The following is a 23,614-nucleotide window of genomic DNA, read 5'->3' as shown; positions in this document are numbered from 1 at the left end:
GGGGGGGGGGGTGGATGGAAGGTTTTGGGGTTTTTTTGTTTGGTTTTGTTTTGTTTTGTTTTGTTTTGTTTTGTTTTTTTTTTTTTTTTTTATTTTTAAATCCTTCATTAGACTAAAGGAACTATTTGCAAAATTCATTTATTCTCCTATTTCTATCCTTTGCTCAACAGTTTACTGTACATTCTTCAGTACCCTGTTATTTCTATTCCTACTGTTCATTAAAATGTTAAACAGAGAGATTCATTTCAACTGCAGAAGCTGTTCAAATACCATAAATTACCTGGCTTAATGCAAAGAAATTCAGAGCTTAGAATGAAACTCATCATGCTATGCATGCATGACCCCACTTCAAATATTAAACTGTTCTCAAAACAATGACCATTCTTTGTTGCAATATTGAGGTTTGACTAGATGAGATGTGGGGCCCAAGTCTGATCCTATTAAAATCAGTGGGATTTCATTCTTAGCAGGATTTGAATATAATTATAAATGCTTTCATTTTTCATAAAACTTACCTATTTTTTATTCAGTCTTTTCACACAGCTATATCTGTTTCAAAGGTTATGTCAGAGCAAGGAATTTAAAAGAATCAAAGATAAAATAGAGAAAGGCCCTGTTCTTGCTCATTTCAGTATTCTTCAAAGTGTCGTGGCTAAATATCTCAGGAGGGATTTCTGGGATATGCTTGGACATGAGTTAGAATTGTACACTGCTAATAGAACCTGAAATAAAGAAGACTCTTGAGAACTAGGGGACTTAGACCTAGACCTACCAAAATTAGGTCTCTCATTTAAAAATTCTGCTTGTGTGTGCTGCAGTCACAGAAAAGACTTTGTTATGTAGTAGAAACAGAGACAAGTACCAAGTTTGACAAGTTTATTAAAACTTTTTTTTTTTAACTAATTCATTAGAGAAAACTGTCAACTTATAAAATCATTATTTTTCTTGAAAGTCAGAATATAAATATTGTGAGACAACTACAACTGAAGGTTGAACCTATGGAATAATTAGTGAGTTTTGTCTGTGGTCAAGACAAAATGTCCAGCCCACAGTTAGATAAACACATGATGTGGTGGGTGAGCAACGGACTCATGGGTCGAGCACAGAGGGTAATAGTGAATGGGGGAATATCAAACCGGTGACATGATGAAACAAACATAGCGTTCCACAGGGCTCCATCTTGGGTCCTGTGCTCTTCAACATCTTCATAAATGACTTGGACAAAGGACTGGAGGGAATACTAAGCAAGTTTGCAGATGATACAAAACTGGGAGGAGCTGTTGACTCCCTCAAAGGCAGGGAGGTCTTGCAGAGAGACCTTGACAAATTAAAGTCTGGGCAACCCACAACCATATGTAGTTCAACAAGGGAAAATGTTGGATTATGAACCTGGGCTGGAGCAACTCTGGATGTATGTACAGACTGGAGAATGAGATGCTGGAAAGCAGTGCCACGGAAAGGGATCTAGGGGTCCTGGTCGATGGTAAGTTGAATATGAGTCCACAGTGCCCTGGCAGCCAGGAGAGTCAACCATGTCCTGGGGGGCATCAGGCAAAGCATCACCAGCCAGTCAAGGGAGGAGATTGCCTCTCTCTGCTCTGCACTGGGGTGACCTCACCTTGGATACATATGCAGTTTTGGGCACCACAATATAAGAAAGATATTAAGCTCTTAGAGACGGTCAAAAGGAGGGCAATAGAGATGGTGAAGGGCCTTGAGGGGAAGGTCTATGAGGTCATTTGGTCTGTTCAGCCTGGAGAAGGGGAGACTGAGAGGAGACCTCATAGCAGTCTACAACTTCCTCATAAGGAGGAGGGGCAGGCACTGATCTCTTCTCTGTGGTGACCAGTGACAGGACACAAGGGAATGACCTGAAGTTGTGTCAGGGGAAGTTTAGGTTGGATACTAGAAAATGGTTCTTCACGCGCTGGAACAGGTTCCCCAGGGAAGTGGTCACAGCATCAAACCTGACAGAGTTCAAGAAGTGTTTAGACGATACTCTCAGGCACATGGTGTAACTCTTGGGGATGGTTCTGTGCAGGACAAGGAGTTGGATTCAATGATCCTTATGGGTCCCTTCCAATTCATCATATACTGTGATTCTGTGATTTATATCTTTTTGTCTAATTCCTTTCCTATTTAATTTCAATTGTACATGCATATCTTTTAAAAATTGCATCTATCAGTGACTTTGGTGAGGTCTTGATCTTGTAAACAATTACTATAATCAGGATGCTGAATGTACTAACAGTCGCAGTGAAATCATTCTTCTTCTGCATGAATACAGGTTGAGGTCAGTTGAAGGACTGGGACAAAATAAAATGACATCTTGGTAAATGTTGTGGGGCCAGTGCTTGCAAAGCTTTTGTGCAGAGACAAAAGGTCAAACTGCTTCTGGTGTGCATGTGATACTGCATGTGATATCTGTTAAAAACTGAGATATTAATATTATAATGTAATAATATATAATAACATTGTAAACATAGTAATATTTTCATTCCTTTAATTATTTAGTCATATAATTAGTTTTCCATCCTTCATGCTTGATGTCGAACTTTAACCTTAAAGAAGTCTGTATCCTTTACATTATTGAATATTCTTTACATAATTGAACATTTTTATAGGAATACTAACTTCTATCTTTTAATTTAAAACCAGAATTAAGTCTCATGAATTTCCTTTCCCAAAAACAACTAAAGAGAGTATGTTGGGAACAAACTTTAATTCACAGTACTGAAAGCTGTTTTGGGTATGTGGAAACAATAAACCAACCATAAACCCTTGAAATTTCATAATTTTAAACTGAGAGGAGGATCACCTCTTGTGAACTTTTAACAAGCGACAATCTGCTCCTTAGGCAGTCTTATATAAATGTACCTATTTGTGATTCAGAGGTTTTAAGGCATACAAAATTTATCACATCCTCTCGAAAGATGAGTTTATGGTTAACTGCATTTAAATTAAAAATATTTTATTGTGCTGATGAATTGACTTTTACTATGGCAGGTCAGGACATGGGAAAGATTTTGCTTATACACTAATTCTTTACCTTTTCATCTTGAAGTGGTTACAAAAAATTGGCCTTTGCCTTTATTACTCATGCTTTAGAAGACACTAGTTTGTGCATCACATTTCTTAGCATACCAAAATGAATGTCAAATATTTCAGGTAATTTATATTATTCATTAATTGTAATAAATAGTGTTAATCATATTGTACTTATTAATTTAACCTTCTTTTAAAAATTAGAGGTACACGAAGGAAGGCTGAACATAAGAGGCTGTCAAAGATTTTTCTTTGGTCATTCCCATAGCTCTGATCTATTTTCAGTAGAACCAAAAACTGAATAGAAAACATTTAACCAACTGAGGTTGTATGTTGCAACAATGTTTTATGTATATATATATATGTATCTCAATATATAAATATTTTTTCAAATAACATCATTCTAGTGATTTGAAGAAAAAAGTTGTGAAAAGGTGAAAAATAAAGAATAATGAACTAAATAATTCTGAGCAGTTGTAATATATTCTTAAAGAACTCTGTCATTACTCTAACTCCTTCAGAATGAGGCATGGCTGGAGAAAGTCCCTTCCACTAGTCAGGGTGTATTGGCAGAAGGCTGTTAATTATCTTTCTGTACTCCATTGAGTATTTTAGTATTTTAGATTTAAAACATTTAGTGTAAGAGATGTAGCAACTTCCTTCAAAAATCCTAGTATCTAGGTTCAGATTAGATTCTTGAAACAGGCAGTATAAAACAAAAAGGTGAGGATCTGCAGAGAAAGTATTTTGGTATAAATGATCTAAAATACAGATGTATCAGTTTAATTTTTCTAGTGAATGCAAGGAAAAGCTGAGACAACTATGTTCATTCTTAAGAAAAGAAGACTAAAAGAAATCTCATTGTTATTTTCAACAATATAACAAGACAGTATAGAAAAGTAGAGACAAATTCTCAGAGATTAAAAGTGGTAGGCTAGGAGGCAGCAGTCACAAGATGCAACAAGGGCAATTCTGATTAGTTGTTAAAGATTTTTTTTTTTTGCTCTGAGAACAAGTCCTGCAGTGAAACAGATTGGAATCTCCATCCTTGGAGATATTCATTACAAGGCACTGAGCAACCTGATCTAAGTTGTTCCTGCTATAAGCAGGTTTATGGACCAGATGACATCCAGAGGTCCCCTCCAATCTCTATTATACTATGATGCTAGCCAGGTCTGAGAGACTGAATGACCATTTCTAACCACAGTGCATTAGGTGTGCTCGCAGAATGTACTTTCATGCTCAGTTTTGTCTGAAAGCAATCCTGTTCATGCCTATTAGATTGCTTCATTGTACAAACCAAAGAAGAAGAAAACCTAGAAATAATTAAAATACTCATTAAAGTGGCATATACCTGATGTGGATTAAAACATTTTTATTGCTACATCCTTGATGAAACTTGAGAAGAAAGTCGGACAGATCAAAACATATCATATAACCAGATCAGAGACTGTAGCACTTATAGATTTAATATGTGTTAACTTGGGTGTAATTAGTTTATCCTGGACCTACATATGTGTACTAGATAAGTGTAACTAGCAATAGGGAATACGTATTTCATAATACCTGTGACGGTAGAATCAGGTATAACACAAGCATTTTGCAGAAACTTGAGAGCAAAATGCTCCTTGACTGTTAAAGGAGCAAAGAAAGATGTGTGTGGACAAATTAAAGAGACTAACAAGTGTTAAAATGTTCCTCCACAAGTGTTAAAAAGTTGCTAAAGGACAAGAGGAATACAAGCAACTGAGAATTGTCAGAATATCCTTCCAAATACATTAACATATTGACTGACAAAACCACGGAGTAAGCAGCATCAGAGGGAGATAAGCCCTCCCTTTATTTATTTTTTGGGGAGGCAGGATTGGGAGTGAGAATAGCATAAAAACAACAGACATGAGGAAGGAAAAACATGCAAGAAAAAAGACAAGACCAGTTTTGGATTCTCTTCCCAATGAGTTTTCAAATCTGATCACTCTGATCTTGATCACCAAGGACCACCAAGGACCTCAGTCATCTGCACCAGTTATGCAGCATCATGTCTGTGGCATTTTGTACTCAAGGTAATTTGAGATATTAAAGACTAAAAATTTTGTCTTCATATTGATAATTATTAATGACAGATAGGAATTAATTACTGGCATGACGGGTGCTGTGAATATATGAATTTAGTAAAGTCCTGCTTGGAAGTTTAAAACCGACCTGACCTCTCAGTCTTCTGAAGATTTTTCTCACAATGATCCCTAGTTCCTACGTGATCCCACATGGTCACATATTCTGTTATGACAATCAGCATAATAGAATGGTAACTTGTAATTAGTTTTCCTAGAGTTTTGCATTTTTCAGTAAAGAAACAATTATGTTGCGGTACAGCAGCAATCTCTACTACCTGTTTTTTGAAATAAGAAGTCAGGAAAAAAATGTATGATCTTCAGCCTTCCCACCTAATTAATATCACTTGTGACCAAGCCTGTAACATGTCCCTACCTTGTATATGTGTGCCTTAGAACACTTGAATAACACTGCATTTAATAAAAAAGTATTTCCTGCTGAAATTTTATCCCAGTGTGAACTTTTGGTAGGGCTCAGAAATTCCTAACCTTTCATAAAAAGCTATTAGATTCTCATGAAATACCACTGATTTTATCCTAATAAACTGTATAGTTTGGACCCTACTAAGGTTTTATTCCCATTAAGAAGGATTTAATACATTTTTGTTCGAGTCCACAGATCAGAAGTCTTTCAGAAGCTGCATATAAAACATGGGCATACATGGGCATACTTTGCAATCTTTACACGGCTGTACAGTTCAGTTCAGACAAAAGGAAAAAAAGAAAGTCACATCACTTGCAGACAACTAAATAATCTAAACATTCACCTAATTGATTCAGATTTTCAGATGTGAAATTAGGTATTGCCTTCAGTGAAATTAGGGAACCCTGATCTTTAAACCAGTGTTAACAGTGTATACACTGACTTAATCATTAACTGGTGTTCCATGAAGACAACCATGTGTAAGAAAGAAAAAAAAAAAAGGAAGAAGAAGAGAAAAAAATACCAGAGAAAAAGAACAGAACTAAGCAGTAAAAATTACCTAAGAATAAATATCTTCGGGGATCATAGATCATATAAGGTGACCTTCAAAACCTGCAAGATGATTTATGCCTTTAGATATTTTCAGTAATGCTTTGGGCGTGATTTGTACCTTTAGATATAATCACAGTAAGTCACTGAACATGCTCTAATAAACTTCTGCAACTAAACATGTTTTGTTGTGCCTCAGCGTCACATGTAATCAGAGGGCAGACAACACTTACAGAAAGAAAGCAAGATGACAGTAGAGGACAAATAGCACCTTTTTTTTCGCACTTTACTATTAGCATCATATGTGAATTTTGTTCTAGTTCTTCTATTTTTTTTTTTCCTGGAACTTCTGTTCTAGAGTTGGGGGGCTTATATCTTATGGGCTTTATGCAAAAACTGTATTAACATATTTATATGCTTACATATGTGAGACAAAGGGAAAGATAGGAAAAACAAATGTAATGGGAACATAATACTTCACCTCCATCTCATCCTTTAACTTGTTGAACATATTATAGAACCTGATTTGAGTCTTAGAGTTATGTTGGAACAGTCATCCTTAATTTGATTATTAAGAAGGGTCTAGTGGATTTATTTATACGAAATAATGCTAAATATAAAATAATTTAACAAATCCAAGACATTACGGAGAGTTTTTCAGGGGTTGTGTCTATGTGTATGCTTATATCATGTACATATATATGTTTGTGTCTGTGTGTGTGTGTACAGGCTATCTGACTAAAAGGTAGTCAAATCAACTAGAAAGACCTTGTGAGGATCAATGCTTGCCAGAGGAACCAACTAACCTAATCTGTGAAGGACAGAGTACTCTGAGTCTTTACTCCTAAGAAAATAATCAAGAATGATCAGGCCATTGTCTCAGAGTTAAAGTTACCAAAAAGAGTCATAGGAATATGTGCTTAGCATCACTGCTTACTGTGTCTGGTCACATGGAGCCAAAGTAACCTCATATCTACAGGGCTATGACAGAGCCCCACTGTGGGACTGGATGCTGGTCAAATGTAATTACCCCAGCATTGTATATATGTATGTAAGTAGGTTTATATACACATACACTCTCTATTTCTTAATACCTGTGGTTTGCATGAGTAGGAATTTGCGTGTGTTCATGCATGTGATACTGTGCCATAGAATAAGAATAATATCCAAACATTTTTAAAGGATTTAGAGCACAGGAAATTTGCAAACAAATAAATAAGAAAGAAATAGTATTAAATAATTCTAAAATATGTGTCATGAAAGCACCTGAAAAAGATTAAAAAAAGGGCAATTTAATTTCTGACCCATAAAACAAACATTTATACAAGTTAGTTTCTACTGCTCTTCAAATCTACAAGATATTCTTTCTACCAAACAACATTTCATACACTCCACAATGGACCAGAACTGGCTAGGAATGTGTATAATTCTAGAAAAGGAACCTGAACAGAAGAACTTTACTGTCTTATTTGTTTCATGACCCTAGCCTTTTCTCTTCTGGTTTTGTTGATAGTGGATTCCTGTTTGAAAAGAGACATAGTTTCAGCAGGAAAATATTTATTTCTGCTGTGTCCTGAGACATGGTGGATATTGTGTTCTAGAGGCATTCACTTTTTAGACTGGGGGACCAATGTTTTAATCATGACCTTATTATGAAAAAAAAAAAAAAGTTGGTGAGCTCTAATTTTAATGAGTTTCAGTGCAATCATATTTTCATATTTGCGTTTATCATGCTTAGAGTAAGACTAGTGATTCAGACTATACTGGAGATGCAATCAATGTCTAAGAAAGTCTCTAGCTAAATATAGATTGTAATCGAGCGTGAGAGTGAGATAGGCTCCTCAGGAGGAGGAAAAAAATAAATGTAATAATACTCATCTGTAGAGGTCTTGAAGAATCTTTACACTTACCAAAGGAAGAGCCTCTGGATTTTTGAATGCCCTCATTGTCTGGAAGACTGAATTTCTGCTGAGGTCCTGGAATCTCAGTTCTACCTATACTCCAACTTGAGGGAAATATAGGATTTTTCTCCCATTATTTGAAAGTAAATGTTCAGACTAAAATGTGATATTTTTAATACCCCTTTGATACACAAACTTTAAACCTTTATGATAATTAAATTAACCTTTGTCATATTAATTAAATGTTATTAGAGATTTTTAAAATCACTGTAAATCTCAATAAAAAGGAGTAAAATTACAATATGCAATCTAAGGTCATCATGGCTGGGCTTCACGAACGAAGATTTAGAAAGGTTCTATCTACGTTTGTTACAAGCACGCTGGTGGTTTATGAGGCCAATACGAGATAATGCAATCTAAAATAATCAGTGGATTATTTGAATGTCACAAAAAATAAGAAAGGAGTTCAATCAGTTTTTCAAAACAGAAAGACCTGCTGATAATATCGTAAAATTTTCAGTAATTTAAAAATTTCTTTATGATTATCTAAGAGCTGATGCTTTCTTCACATCTGTGAAGTACTCATACCGAAAGTAATGTCAGGAAATAGTTTGTAGGAGTACTTAAAGAAAGAATAAAATAAATCATACACAAAATGCCTTGCTTTTAAGGTGTGTTGTTTGGGGGTTTTTTTGTGTGCAGGTCTATTGTGACTGCAGACTTTCTAGAGGAGTGGTTATTCCTATACATTCCTACAATACCTAGAAAGAAAAATGAAGAGATTCTCTCCTTCATATGAGATTCTAAGGGTTCCTTTAATAAAACAGAGTACATACAACAAAAATACTTAGGTATAATAATTTAACTCTTACAGATCATAAAGCTTGCAGTCCTCATTTCTTTCTTGCTACAAAGAGTTAATGCAGCTGCAGTTTGCAAAGAGCATGAAGGATTGGAATTAGTTCTGAAGAATTATAGAACTCTCCGTTAAGCCAAAATCATATCTGATTTGCATTCTGCATATCCCATTGAAGATGACAAGATTAATAGAGCTATATATGAAGAGTAGGTGAGTGTTGAACTTGTCCTATTGTTTAATATTCAGCTTGAAAAAGGTAAGAAGTTTGAGTATTTAAATAAATTGGTTTCAGTTCACCTTTGCACAAAATGAATGACCATAATGAAGCTACCAATGGCATTTTTTGACTAGTCTGACTTACAAAGGTAATGAAAAGTATTCATATATCCAGTTTTACTCACTGGATAAAGAAACTTATATGTCCAGCTTTACTCACTGGAAGAAGCAAATCTAGAATGTTACAGTGGTTTTGGCCTCTAAGGAAAGACACGCCAAATCAAATCAAATTAATATCTAGTTTTTGATCTTTCCAGAATTCTATTAGTTGCCCCTACAGGAAGCAAAGGTCTTTAGGGTTCCCTTTTCCATCTTCTCTTGGGATCAGAAACTAACCATCACATACCTCTTTATCTTTCTTGCTGGTAAGATGTCATGTAGGGGGTTGACCCTGGCTGGATGTCAGGTACCCACTAAAGCCATACTTTCTCACTCTCCTTCTGCAACTGGACAGAGGAGAAAAGAAAAAAAAAACAGCTAACGGTTCATGAGTTGAGATAAGAGCTGAAAGAGGTCAGTTACTGATTACCTTCACAGGCAAAACAGACTCAAAGTAGGGAGATTAGTTGAATTTGTTACTAACAGGATAAGAGTAAAAGAGTGAGAAGTAAAATAATCTTAGAAACACCTTCCCACCTACCCCTCCTTTCTTCTGTGTTTTCCCTCCTCCCTCCCAGTGGTCCAGAGGGACAGGGAATGGGGTTTAGGGCCAGTCATTTTTTGTGCCACTGCTCAGAGAGAGGAGTCCTTCCCCTGCTCCTGTGGGGTCTCTCCCACGGGAGACAGTCCTTGATGGACCTTTCCAGTGTGAGTCCCTCCCACAGGCAACAGTTCTTCATGAAACTACTGTCTGCTGGGTCACTTCTCCATGGGATGCAGTCCTTCAAGGATGAGCTGTACCAGCGTGGGTCCCCCCCAGGGGATACAAGTCCCACCCGGGAAAAACCTGCTCCAGTGAGGACTTCCCTCTCCACGGGCTGCAGGTCTCTGGCAGGACCCTGCTCCATCTTGGGCCTCCCACAGGGTCACAGCTTCTTTGAAATATCCACCTGCTCCAGCGTGGGCTCCTCCATGGGCTACAGGTGGGTCTCTGCACTCCGATGGTCCTCCATGGGCTGCAGGGGTACAGCTCCTCTACCACAGTCTTCACCACAGGCTGCAGGGGCCACAGCTCTGGCGCCTGGAGCACCTCCTGCCCCTCTTTTTGTACTGACCTGGGTGTCCACATTGTTGTTCCCATGTTCGCATTCTGCTCTTCCCTGGCTGGAATTGTTTCCATGCAATACCTGTTTGTTCTTCAATATGTTATCACAGAGGCATTACTTTTGCTCCTGATTAGCTTGACCTTGGCTGGTGGCAGGAAGCCCATCCTGGAGCTGGCTGGCATTGGCTCCACAAAACAGGGGAAGTTCTTGGCAGCTTCTAACAGAAGGCACCCCCGTAGTCCCCCACCCGGCTATCAAAACCCAGCCACAGAAATCCACTGCATCTTTTTATAATATTTTCTATTTCTGCTCACCTATTTCATCCCCTTTTCCAAACCTGTTTCTCTCAAAATGCCATGGACATTTTCTTCCCCCTTTGAATTCCTTTTAGATAGATCTCACTTTCCATTATTTCTTTCCTTCTAACTCTCATCTGTGCTTTCCAGCTTTTCATTTCCTATACTAATGATAAACACCTTAAAACACAGCAAAGAGGCATGTTAAATCATCAGATTCTATTTTCTCTTTTGTTGTTTTTTTTTTTTAATGGATGTTTTCAAGAATGTGGTCTCAAGGCATATGTAGAGAAAGGTTGAGTGTTTGAGTTATGAAGAAAATTACTCTTGTACCTTGGTTTTAGGAGGTGGGTTATCCACCATCCTGAAGCTGAACAATGAATACATCATGTCATCATGGAACCCCATGACTTACTGCACGCTGATTTCTACATGGCAAGGACAATAGTGTCTGTTTCTTTTGGCATAAGAGTGAGTGTGTAAAACTCTGAAATAAAAAACCAAAACTCTCCCTGACTTCAATTTCTTTTTTTTTATTATTATTTTTTGGTATCTGTTTTATATCTTAAAGCAAATATCTAAAAAAAATTATATTTTTCAGGAAATCTAGAGAATAAACATTGTTCAAACAGTCAAAAATTTTATCGAACACATTGTCCCACAATCTGAATAATGGTGCAGGTTGTACCCTCCAGCAAGTTTGTGATGACACAAAACTGGGAGGGAGGAGTGGCTGATACACCATAGAGTCATGCTGCCATCCAGAGGGACATCAATGGTGGGAAAAATGGACTGACAGGAATGAGGAGAAGTACTAAGTCCTGTACATTTATTTTCTAAGTCCTGTCTCAGAGTTAGGGGGTAGAAGAAGGAAGGAAAAAAAGGGGAATGAAACATTAGACTGTACTTTGTATCAAAGGACCTGAGTCAATACTAATCTAATAGCAATGTGCATTGAAACATCCTTCGCAGTTACTGAAAAACTTACCTGTTCTTCCATATAGAAAGGTGTTGAGAAATCTATAAGTACATGCCTATCTGTACAATAATGGTCATATTTAAATTCATCACGGAGACTACATTTTGGTTTCATACCCTCATCTCTGAGGATTGAGTTCCCATCCCCACCAAACATCTGGACTGTAAATTTAGTCAGACTACTAATCTTGCAAATTAATGAGTCTAGGCCTTCATTTCAAGCAAGAAAAGCTCATGATCTTGACCTAATGGTGAAAAGACTTTTGTGATGTTTAGATGTAGTAATTATTACCATAATTCTGGAGGACACACAGCAATGTCAATTATTTATCCCAAGTAGGTTACACAATTTTGCTGCCTTTGTTCATGAAAGGTTTCTAAATAGGAAGAAAAGTTTTTCAAAAGCCACTAGTTTTGTGGGTCTTTTAAAAATAATTTTAATTGTTAAAATAGCAAAATACATTTCTTGATGGAATGTTTTGGTAATTATATAGTTTTTATGTGCACAGTTTATATGCACACATATTCATATAATGATTCATACAATTTTTTTATGAAGACCAAAAAGTATTTTTATTAAACACCCACTGAAGTTTTCATTAAACAGTGTTTTTTTCTTTTGATTTAAAAATAAAAGACTAATATAAATCCTTAAATTAATAAATTATCATAAAACAGGTTATCTGTGGTATTAGGAAAAGTCTTTTTTTACAACATTCAATCATAATGAGATTTAATATTGGCTTTCTAAAATATGATAACAGATGCATATTCATCAAAGACATACAAAGTAGAATTCTTAACACACAGTAAAACTAAAGCATATCTTAGGAAACTTAAAATCATATTTATAATGAAACTTACAATGTGCTCTATCTCTCTTTGCAACTAGTCTCTTTGAAGATGGTGAATCAGGCTATTTTAATGTACATACTTAGCTGTTACTTTCCAGTTGCAGACCTATGAAGTCAAAGTAACTTGCATTATTTTCAGTCTTTTTGTCATACTATCACCAATAACAATTTAGGCTATGTCAGTTGAAAGTGGACAAATAATGAAAAAAAAATCAGATCTTTTTTATTATAGGACGTGGCATAGATAATTTCTTTCTGCAGTTTTGGGAACTACAAATACATTTCAGAGAAGTACATGAAAACCTCTAAGCAAAACTCTTTTCTCCTGAAAAATGTAGTTTTTACAAAATTAAACTTGTCTTTCTAAATGCATATAGATTTATTTATATCAGGAAAAAAATAATGCTTCCCCCAAAAGAAAACAAAATAACCCAAAACCCCACTCAACACTTAGAACTATTGTGCATGAGCATTATTTTCTTTTATTTTCAAGAATATTCAAATAGACAGAACTAAGCAAACATGTTTTCTTAGATGTAAGGAAAAAACAATAATATTTTCTCAGATGTAAGGAAAATGAAACAAACAAACAAACAAACAAACAAAAACCCCAACAAAAATGAAAGTATTTTTCTCTAGTTTTTTCACTGAAACTTTGATTAAATTTTGTTCTGAGTTCACTTGAAATACTTTGGAAAGTGCACGAAAAAATTTATTTATTTTTTTAAAATCGTTTCTTCATTCAGCTTTGAGACTAATTTTGCTGGAGGCAGTGAGAAGAAGCCACGCTTCTGGCTTCCTACTTCCCAAGCTTCTGACTGTTGTCATAGTTACAGAGATATTTGCACCTGTGAACTTGTTCATCTCCTTGAATGAAACCCCTCAAGTAGCATGTCCTTTCACTTACTTTCCTCACACAGAAAGATTAACTTTTTTTTTAAAAAAAAAAGAAATCTTCAACAATGTAAGCTGTTTATTTGTGGCTATACTGGTTGGATTTGATTTCTTTATCTTAGCAGCCTGACAGTGATTGCATTTCAACTGACACTTATTACAAATTGAATAATTTTATCCCTTTTATCCTGTTTTTCCAATAATTAAAATAAACAAATGGGAAGTTTTATTATAGGAATTTCAATCTCTCCGCTGCCGCCTTCAGGATGCCCCTTTGTCAACACCAGAGCAAGTCAGACATAATTTAGTATGGTTAATGCTACAGGTTTATTTTGCTGCTCCAAATTGCTTTGATCAGAGGCAGGTCTGCCTGGTGGGATGGTTGTTGAATAGCTCCAGTCATGTGGTTTGCTTCACCTTTTCCTCGCTTACTCCTCTTTCTATAGCAAAAAACTATCTGAATTTTAGTTTCTTTCTGTGGACCTCAGTGTTGTTGATGTTCAGGCCTCCTAGAGACCCCTGTGAGCTAGTACCCATTTATGTTATCTTTTGAAAATATTTACTCAGAATTACTTTTTGATCCTTCTCTTCCACATCCTTTATAATATAATTTAATTAAATTCTTATGTAATTTTACTTTCAGTCTAAACTCTGTTTCAGTTATATCAGTAGATAAAGAAGAGTTTATGAACATTTCTAGAGCAATAATGTTCCTGATTACCCTCTTAAGTTCTAGCATGTTTCTTAGGGTTTATCTTCAGTAATCTCCTAGGACCTGTAAGAAACAGGAAGAGTAGTAACAGTGAAATTCATTTCCAGGTTGTAGCCAGTTGTAGGTTTCTTCGTGCAGCATATAGGTTTGGCTCAGCTATCTAAATGTGGGGTACCCCATCTGGCCTTTCACTACCACTCCTCAAGTACATCTCCTGGAGCTCTCAGCCACATGAACAAGACTTGGATATTGTAGGGAACACAAATTATCTAATTTTAGTCAGTAAATCAAGCCCGGTATACTAAACAAGGAGACAAAATATGCACATCCAATCAATGCCATTTGACATATACCTGGGCATTTCTTTAACTCCTGTCTTTTCTGTGTTAAGTCATGTCCAGTAATTCTTCAAACTCTTAATTTAAGCATAAATATGAGACAGGTTAAAATATTAAATCCTGCATAAGCTCAGTTATATTAAATGTTGACTCTTTGTCCCTAGGGCTAGTACCTTCAGTAATTGTTATTCCTAGATCCTATTCATACTTCTGAGAGATCTGAAGACTGGTAGCTTATTAATATATGTAATTTGTTTTCCATATATTAATTCTGAATATCTTCTGTGAGCAAAAAGACTCTGCAAACTGCTGAGGTTAAACTGTCCTTATCAAATGAGATTTTAATCACTACAAACCTAAAACTTGAATGTCTAGCTGGATAGTTATTCACGGGGTTATTGATAATGGAAGTATTCATATTTTTTTCAGCTGAAAGATGTATTGTTTCATTTCTAACAGGGATTACTTTCATCAAAGTAATTTTTAGCTTTGTATCCCTAAATACAAAAATGATTTATAAACGACATATTACGTGTAGCAAGCTGACAAATATTTCCCTGTCAGAGCTCATCCTTTGACTGCATCTGTGTTGCAGGATTCAGTTTCAAAAAAAGTTGTTTCAGTAATGTCCATCTCTCAAAACCATCTTTATTTTCATTAATTTTAGCTTAAATTTCCCTTTTCCTTTCTCTTCCATTTTTTGTTTTTGCCCAGTATGTATGGTTTTCTTCAGTGATTTAATAGTATCCTGGAACAACAGGGTGTTGGTAAGAGCATATTTCAAAAAGTGTAAGAGAAGAATGCAACTAAATCCGTTAAAACATTTCATTAGCTCAGTTCTCTATTCCATGACTACATAAAATATTTTGTAGGATAAAAACAAATGTGTGAAAACTGTCTTTTTTTTCCCCTTTAAAAAAAAAAAAAAAAAAAAAAAAAAGAGGAAAATTGTTTGCTGTTATATATACCTGAACATTTCTGTTATAATTTTCCATCTGTCAAAAATTTCTTCATACAGTTTTGGCCTTCAGGAAATTCCAAAAGCTGGTCTTTTACCCAGAGGTACATTACCATTACTATGTCCTTTCCTGATGGAGATTACCCGTGCACTGATGGAACATAATGTTCTATAACATGACATAAAGCAATAATAGCATGTAATATAATCCTTGTTATATCTTTAATAATGAGATAAAACTAAATTACAGCATTTGATTTTGCTGACTTAATTTCAGATGCTCATCTTTTACAGGAAACCTAATCTGTGCCAGAAGTGGTCATTGAGGATCATCAGCAGTCCAACTGAAAAAAAGAAAATAGAGTTCAATTACATCTAACTGTTAAAACTGAATTTAAGCATTGTAAGCTCATTTGCACAGAATACTGTCATTTTTCATCTTGTAAGTTTAAATATGCTTGCATAGGCTTTGATAGATTCTTCCACAGCAAACAGAATACTTGTATACAATTCAGCCTTGAGAATCTCATTAACCTTTAAGTGGTTTTCGTAGGTTTCCTGAATGTTACACCACTGTTTAAAAGGCAATTTTAGATATCATAGGATTAAAAATAACTTCATAGGACTTTATATTTGTTTTTCTCCCTGCACACTCCTCATTTGTTATTATTTGTTTGTTTATTGTATTTTAAAAATTTATTTAGCTTGCAATAATGAAAGGTATCTATTGTATAAACACTGTACAAATACATACTTAGGAACGTCCACTACTTAAAAGATTTTGCTATAGTAAAAACAAAATAACTCTACCAGCAGTTATTAATATTCCCTGAAATTTTCCCATCAGACCCTGTAACTTGAGGGGTTTGAGTTCTTTATGGTTTCACTTGGCCTGAAGTCCTGAAAGCTGAACTTTATGTTCAAAATGTATAATTTCTAGAAAGCTTTCTTACAGTTAATTCTGGATATAACATGGAGAGGGAAAGGAAAGTTAGATGTTCTGTCATGTAATAAAAGAAAAATAGAGAACACTTTACCACTGAAATCTTTTAAGTCTTGGGGTGAAAACTAGAATTCTTCTTTGGATAAACTTTTGCCATTCCTTAATGCTGTAAATGCTGACAAAAATACCCTCTTTACTAGTGAAAAACTATCTTTCAGAGTGTGCTGCCAAACTTCATGCTACTTCTGCTTGTTAGATTTGATTTCTGTAAAAAATGTATAGCATCTTTTTCTGATGTTCTGAGCAATTATGGGATTGCATTTGACAACAAAGAGCTTACTAGTAATTCAAATGTGAATAGATTATATAAGTATGGTAACTTAGGATTTTTCTCTTTATGAAGAAAGAATATAGCAAGAGAGAACAAACCTTAGGAAATCATACATATTAAAAGCATATTAAATTGTTTTTTTAAAATAAAGACCTAAGAAGTACTTGATCAACACTACTCAACTTCAAATAACTTCTAATCAGGTAAAGATTATCAATTCCATAAAGGTTTTTCAGACAGCTGAAACAAACTCTAAACTTACAGTGAGGACTTATGTCCTTGACATTAGGGACCAGGAGCAATTCTTAGGGGGTTTCTATCTGCTTAAGGAAATTCTTAGTATTACTTAAATATCTAAGAAAAATCTTAAACTGAAAACACTTTTGCGTAATTGCACGTCAAAATCTATTTTTAAAAAATGCAATATTAATTTCTCTCCCTTTCTGACAAAATTCTGATCTCCTGGGAAATGTTTTCAAGAACCTGGTCATGTGAGTTTCAGTCGGGACTGAATATCTCTAGTGGGCATGGTGGTATTAAGTCAAAGGTTGGACTTGTGATCTTGGACGTCTTTTCCAACATTAATGATTCTATAATTCTATGATTCTATGTCCTCAGCCCCTCAAAAGTGTTCATTCTTGTGCTGCAAGACTTCTAGTTCTCTTTTATGTTTTGGCTGAAAGGTAAAGGAGGCTACTCCATGTTATACTTTTTAGAGGAGGAAGAGACACCAAAACCATTTTTAAAATACTTTCATAGTTCTCAACAAGTTCTGACAGATCCCCAAAGTCCTAAATGCCAATAAATAGAGGTTTTATACTTATGAGTTTTACATGCTCTTTTATTTTGATTGTGAATTCTATTAAAGAAACAGTGTACAACATACTAGAAGAAACAACTTCCTGTACCACTGTAATGTCTTGCATACTTCTGAAAACTCTTTTCAACAACCATTTACCATCTTGCTATCTATGCTGTTTAGAGACATACTGATATCTTTCTTTCTATTTGTGAAAACTGAATGGTTTCAGTGGATTCTAGTTTTCTAGTAATAAACCCTTACACTTCTTACCCTGAGTTCTTCCCTTCTACTGTTTACCCTCCATGAAATGTTTCTGGAAGCCAATGGGATTCTGTTCTGAAAATACAGCTGATTACAGAAAGATGTAGGTTGGAATAAAAGAGCTTTCCTTATCTTCTTTTCTTGCTTTCGGTCTTATTTTCTTTCTAGTTTTTTGGTTTGGTTTGTTTTGGTTTTGTTGTCTTTCCCCCTCAGCTCTCTCTCTCCCTTTACAATTTAGCTTAGGTAAAAGATAAGGAAACAAATGACATAATTTAAATTCTGATTTGTAATTTTCCCCTAACAATGTTCTCTGAATTCAAAAACATCTCATACAAGGTATATCTGGTATAATAGGTCTCTTTGTATTTCTCCAGAGCATGGAGACATAAGGCTGAGCTCCAGCAACTGGACAGGAGAGTCCTGGGTTGAAATTGTTTGAGGCAGTGACCTTGTCCCTTGCCATCCAGAAGACAGGAAGGAAAGGAAGGAAGGAAGGAAAACAAGAAAGGAAGGAAGGAAGGAAGGAAATCTCTTTTATTCAGAATCCTATTCATTTCTAAAAGTAATGTCAGTGACCAACCTAATGTTACAGTACAGAACAAAGAACCATGCTTCCACTTTTTAGCTCCTTGACTAATTTTGTGAGTGCTCAGCAGAGAAAAAAGACAATGTTAAAAGCCTTTTTATTCAGTAATGTGCTCTGAGGTCTCGTCTGATGTGGAAGTAACTGAGATGATATTTTTCTTTCCCAGATACTTCATCTGAGGCATGAGATTGCTTTGTCCCTCCTTTGTCCATTGTGTAACAAATACAATTCTGAATATCATGTAGAAGCTAGAGAACTCCACCCTTTACTCTTCGAACTGGACCAAACTTCACATAAGTTTCCATAACACACTTTTGAATTGTTGCATTTTTGGAAATATTCAAGAGGATTCAGAGATACTGCTGATTGCCTCAGGCACTATATGTTTTGCCTTCAGCTGCCCCACACACACATCAAGCATTTCTGCTTAAAGCTTCTGGGTTGCACAGAGAAGGCTTATGTTCAGACCTAGTGTGACATGGAAAGCTACATCAAATTACTTCTTTCTAAAATGTTCCTTTTGTGCTACATCTTATGCCTACTTTTTAAGTTCTGACTATGTGAGATTTGTGGTATATAGAAGAAGTTAACACAGGATTATTATCCAAATATATCATATTGTATGCCATAGGCTATGATTCAAAAACACTTTAGCGTTTAGCAATTACATTACTAATATATCATCTACCACAGAAAAACAGTAGCCAGAAAATTAATTTCCTGTCCCTACAATCGCTTATTTTCTCTGGTTAAGACAAAATCAAGGAAGAAGCTCTTCCCTGTAACTCTAATAAAAGATTCCATCTGTAGCAGTATGAAAAAATAGAAGTACTCTACCAATGGGATAGATCTGTCCATTTCAGCGTTCATGTCCATTAACTCTCTAGCTGTCCTGCTGAGGCAGTCATCAAGATTGCCAATTGTGGTAGTGTTTATGCTGAGAGTGTTTGTCCACAAGCAAACTAAAAACATTAACTAACCTAAAGGCCAGTGATTTTGAAACTGCAGCCCTCAAACTTGTGAAAAACATGTTCTGAAACAATTTCTGTACTTTTCAATGGGATTAGATGGAAGGTTTAAATTTTGACTAAGTTTAGCAGAAAGTTTTGTAAATGCTTTTAATTATTTTTTAGTAGCATTAAAAAAAGTTTTCAAAATTTGGAACATTTTGAAGGGATGATTAGAAAAATTTCCTAACAGGGCAGAAAACAGCCCCTTAATCAAATTATCTTTGCAGCACTGACTGTGGCATGTCATATGTAATCTATAGGACGGGAATGCTAAGAAAGCAGAACTTCATAGGGAAGGTATACCATGAAAATCAGGTCCTTTTCTGTGAGTTTTCAAGAAACCACCATTGTTTAACCAATGTTGCCCTATCAACCTGCACCTAGTAATGTAATACAACAGGGGAAAATATCATTTGCAAGTTGTGGTGCTGTAGAACTGGGTGTCAGAGCTTACTGTAATCCTGTTATAGACACACACACTTAAGAGACACATACTTATATGTATTAGATATATCAGTACTCACAATTAGTAGAGATACATAAATATAAAAACTATATAAATTGGAAAATATTACTTTTCACACGTAAATTTCAAGACAAGTAGTTATGGAATATCAACCTAAAATAATCAGTCTTCAGTTTTTAACAGATTTTGCACAAGATTTTACTGTGCTGTATACTCAGGTTCATGTGTCTTTTGTGACAACTATGCTCATCCTCTAGAGGAATCAGAATTAGGAAACTATGTAATGCAATATACGCTAAAAAATTTGTCTTCCAAAGCAATGAAATTTAGATGAATTATTAAATGTATGTGCAGACAGGTGAGCAGGAAAGAAAGACTCTTTAAATAAATAGGTAGGTGAATTTTCTATCCCCTTGTTATTCTTGTCTTATTTTGAGTCAGAACTGAAATTCTTAAATTTGAGAAAATCCTTATAAAAGGAACCTTTCTTTAAAAGTTTTTTTCAATCAATCAGGCAATCAATCAATCAATCAATCAGTCTTTCTATTTAATATTGATAGTCTCCCAAATAAATAGATGGACAGGTATCTATCAGCTAAGGTCCAAATGAGAGTTAGAATTTCAAAAATAGAAAGCAACTCTATTAGATGCACACTTCTGATATAGCAATCATTAGGGGTTTTTACTCTTGTATGGTTGAATTGCACTTTAGCTGTAACTAAGAAAGGTTCAAAGACATACTTCCTTGAGCAAAAGACAGACAAAATGTACTCTGCTAGACTGGGAAGTATCTGGAAGAGGATGGAGGACACTAGTAGTTACAAAAGTGTTTATTACTATTGACTGGGGAAAATAGTTTAATTTTCTGTATATAATATTTACTAAGGGTTTGCATTTATTTACTAACATTGTCTGTATCTCCAGATACTGTTCATAAAGGCCATACCTAAAAACCTTATGTTTGTATATTTTTTAAAATATTAATTACTCTAACAAGCATCAGAAGCTTTTTTTTTTTGCTATACAGAGTAAAAGAAAGAATAAAATTATGTCCTGCCAAGAAATCTTGTTCTGGGATATACATGTATATATATAAAATGTTGACTATTGAGAACACCCTACTTGAAGATAAAATTTATATAATGTAAATGCAGACCTAATGTATGTTGTGTGTTGGAGGATATATGCATTTTCCTGGAAATGCTGGTTCTGCATTTCTCTGTGAATACTGAATATCTGAACCTTCATAATAGCTCATGATTTTACTGTTTTGTACATTGACAAGTAGTCCACTGATACCACTGAATATGTGTAAGAATTAGCCCCTGCTTTTTCCACAAAGTTTTTTTCAGATTGTAGATAGGGCATTTTAATTGCAAGAAATAGAAGGATTTGCATTTACTGTGTACGTGTAGAAAAAATAAAATTATATATCATAAATATATAATATAAAATTTTTCTTCAGAAATTTTTTAATGTAAGTATATACACCCACATATAAAATGCATATATTAATTTCATTGCTGTTTTAAGTTGGCAGTTTTAGTAAAGATCCACAGGTTATGTTAATAAAAATAAAAAATCAGTCATGTCCTTGACACCAATAGGCAAGGAGTCTTTTCAGTCTCAGGTGCTGGATGCGTCCAGAACAAAACAGCCAGCACAAAGTTGGGTTTTCGGTCTTGCTTTTGATTCTCATGAATACCAATAAACAAGCTAGTATAATTAGCTATCACTTATTTAACTGACCAGGTAGACTAATTAATTTTTGCTAAAGGATATTCATTCAGGGAAGTATATTAATTCATTTTTTACACATCAGTCTTTCAAACAGAGAGGATCTACTTATTCTTATCCACACAATGGTTGATCTGTTAAATGCCTCTGTAGTTTCACAGCAATGGTAGAGATCCATCTTGCTTCAGGAAATGCCAGTTCAGATCCCTTGATAACTTGAAAGATTGCAAGCAAAAGAACAATTATGCAAGAAACTTGCATAATTTAACAAAAGCAATTAGGTTACCAAAATGCATAGTATTCATTTTTACTCAGGCTATTTACTAATTTTTTTTTTATATTTCATTTAAAAACGAATGAAAAACGTCATTAAAACCAAAAGTGTTCTTATTCAATCACGTTTTTTATAAGGTAGAACAATTATATTAATAGAAGCAAATTTTTAGACAAGCAGTCATGTAATATGTCAGACTTGAGTTCCACATCAGATATTAAAACAATATCATCAAAACAGGGGGAACTAATTTACCCATCTCTGAAAGTTGGTTTGTTGTAGTACAACTATTTTGCAAATGTAGTGCACTTAAATCTGCAGACTGTGGGATACGAATCACTCCAAATTCAAGTCATGGATGGGAGCATAAATCTAGAAATGGGGCTCAGAGGAGTCTGTTAAAACCCCAGTGCCTTCCGAGCAGTATGTAATGTGAAATGAACTGTATCTCTTTCTTATCATCATACCTCCATCAACCTACACATACCATTTAATGGAGAAATTTTCACAGTGGTTTTGATATATAGCACTAATATTTTGCTTTGGTAACAAATTTATATTTTTTACAAATTATAGTATGTTAATACTTCAGACTTTCCAAACTACACAGTAGCACAAGACAGTAATTCTAATTGTGTGCTGCTACCAAAAATGCTTTCTGGAGATGATCAAGCTGATACCTTTCAAGTGTTAAAAAGCTAGCTGCCAATTCTATTTAAATTTATTTTCTTTACTGTTACATGTATCAGCAAGATGAAATGAGTCTACAATAATGTATATTCCTAGCAAAAACAGTAAAAAAAGAAAACAAACACAACCCTCCCAAAAATTGTGTTAAGGACTTTTTTTTCTTATTGGACTCTGATTCCATGAGTTGATAAGGATTTTGAAGTACCACTAAACAAGGTTCATGTTTAATAAATATTTAGACAATATTTTTCAAGAAAGAATAGACTTGATAAACTTTTACCACTGCTTGTTTTATAAGAAATAAGAAGATACTATTACAAATATGCAGATACTCCAAAGATTGGATTGGTTTCTCCCAGTTTTGGAAAATCTGCTATCTAATATTGAATTTCACCCTCATTACTCCCTTCTTTTACACTCTAAAGCAAAAGGATATATAGAGTAACTATTCCAGACAAGAATAGTATAAATAAAATAGTATAAATAAAATAGTATAAATAAAAAACCTGGCAATACATAACTTTGTGGTTCTGTTTTCAGTTTCTAGGCCTAGGTCAGATCAAAGTCAGTAGAGCCCTTTAATTTCTTCAATATTGTCCCCATGGATGTCATTATTAAGAGACATCTAGAATACATTTTTCAATGCTGCACGCAGACTGTGGCAAAGCATCTGAAGAGGAACTTCTGGGAAACCTATAAAAAAAGTAGTAAACCTGTTATTCCTTCCAAACACTACAAGCAGGATGAGGAATTCAATCTTGTGAAACTTTATGGTCTGTGTGGCATTTACTTTTTGATGAAAGCCAGAAGCCTGTTTCAACCATGAGCTGAAATGCTGAGCTGCTGAAAGATCCGCATCTCTTGGATTAGCATTCAGTAATCTCAGACTTTGAATTTCTGAATTATCCAAATACAGAAAGTATTTTGATGCAACTCTTGTCTTGTTGTTTTCTTCTTATAGACATATATCTGCATGGTTGGTACAATGTCTACCAGTCTTCTGCGAATTGCTAATCTATGATGCTAAATGGGTTTCTGGTTTCTGTGGAGCCCACCAAGATTTTAAGATGTCCTACATAACAAGAAATTGAGGAAAAAGGTCATTATTAGTGAT

The 23,614-nt window shown here is 34.9% G+C and overlaps 1 long non-coding RNA gene across 1 annotated transcript in view; it reads right to left on the bottom strand.

Moving 5' to 3' along the window:
* The window catches only part of LOC113944698, a 99,137-nt gene extending 91,008 nt beyond the window's left edge, over positions 1 to 8,129 (bottom strand). The window contains exon 1 of the long non-coding RNA XR_003526757.1: positions 8,040 to 8,129. This is a non-coding gene — a long non-coding RNA (uncharacterized LOC113944698). The remainder of the gene's footprint in view (positions 1 to 8,039) is intronic.
* Positions 8,130 to 23,614: the final 15,485 nt, after the last annotated feature.

This window comes from Corapipo altera, unplaced genomic scaffold, assembly GCF_003945725.1.
Source record: "Corapipo altera isolate COAL_440 unplaced genomic scaffold, ASM394572v1 0, whole genome shotgun sequence".
Taxonomy (NCBI): Eukaryota; Metazoa; Chordata; class Aves; order Passeriformes; family Pipridae; genus Corapipo; species Corapipo altera.
The sequence above is the reverse complement of the archived record's forward strand: the minus strand, read 5'-3'. Positions and strand labels throughout refer to the sequence as shown.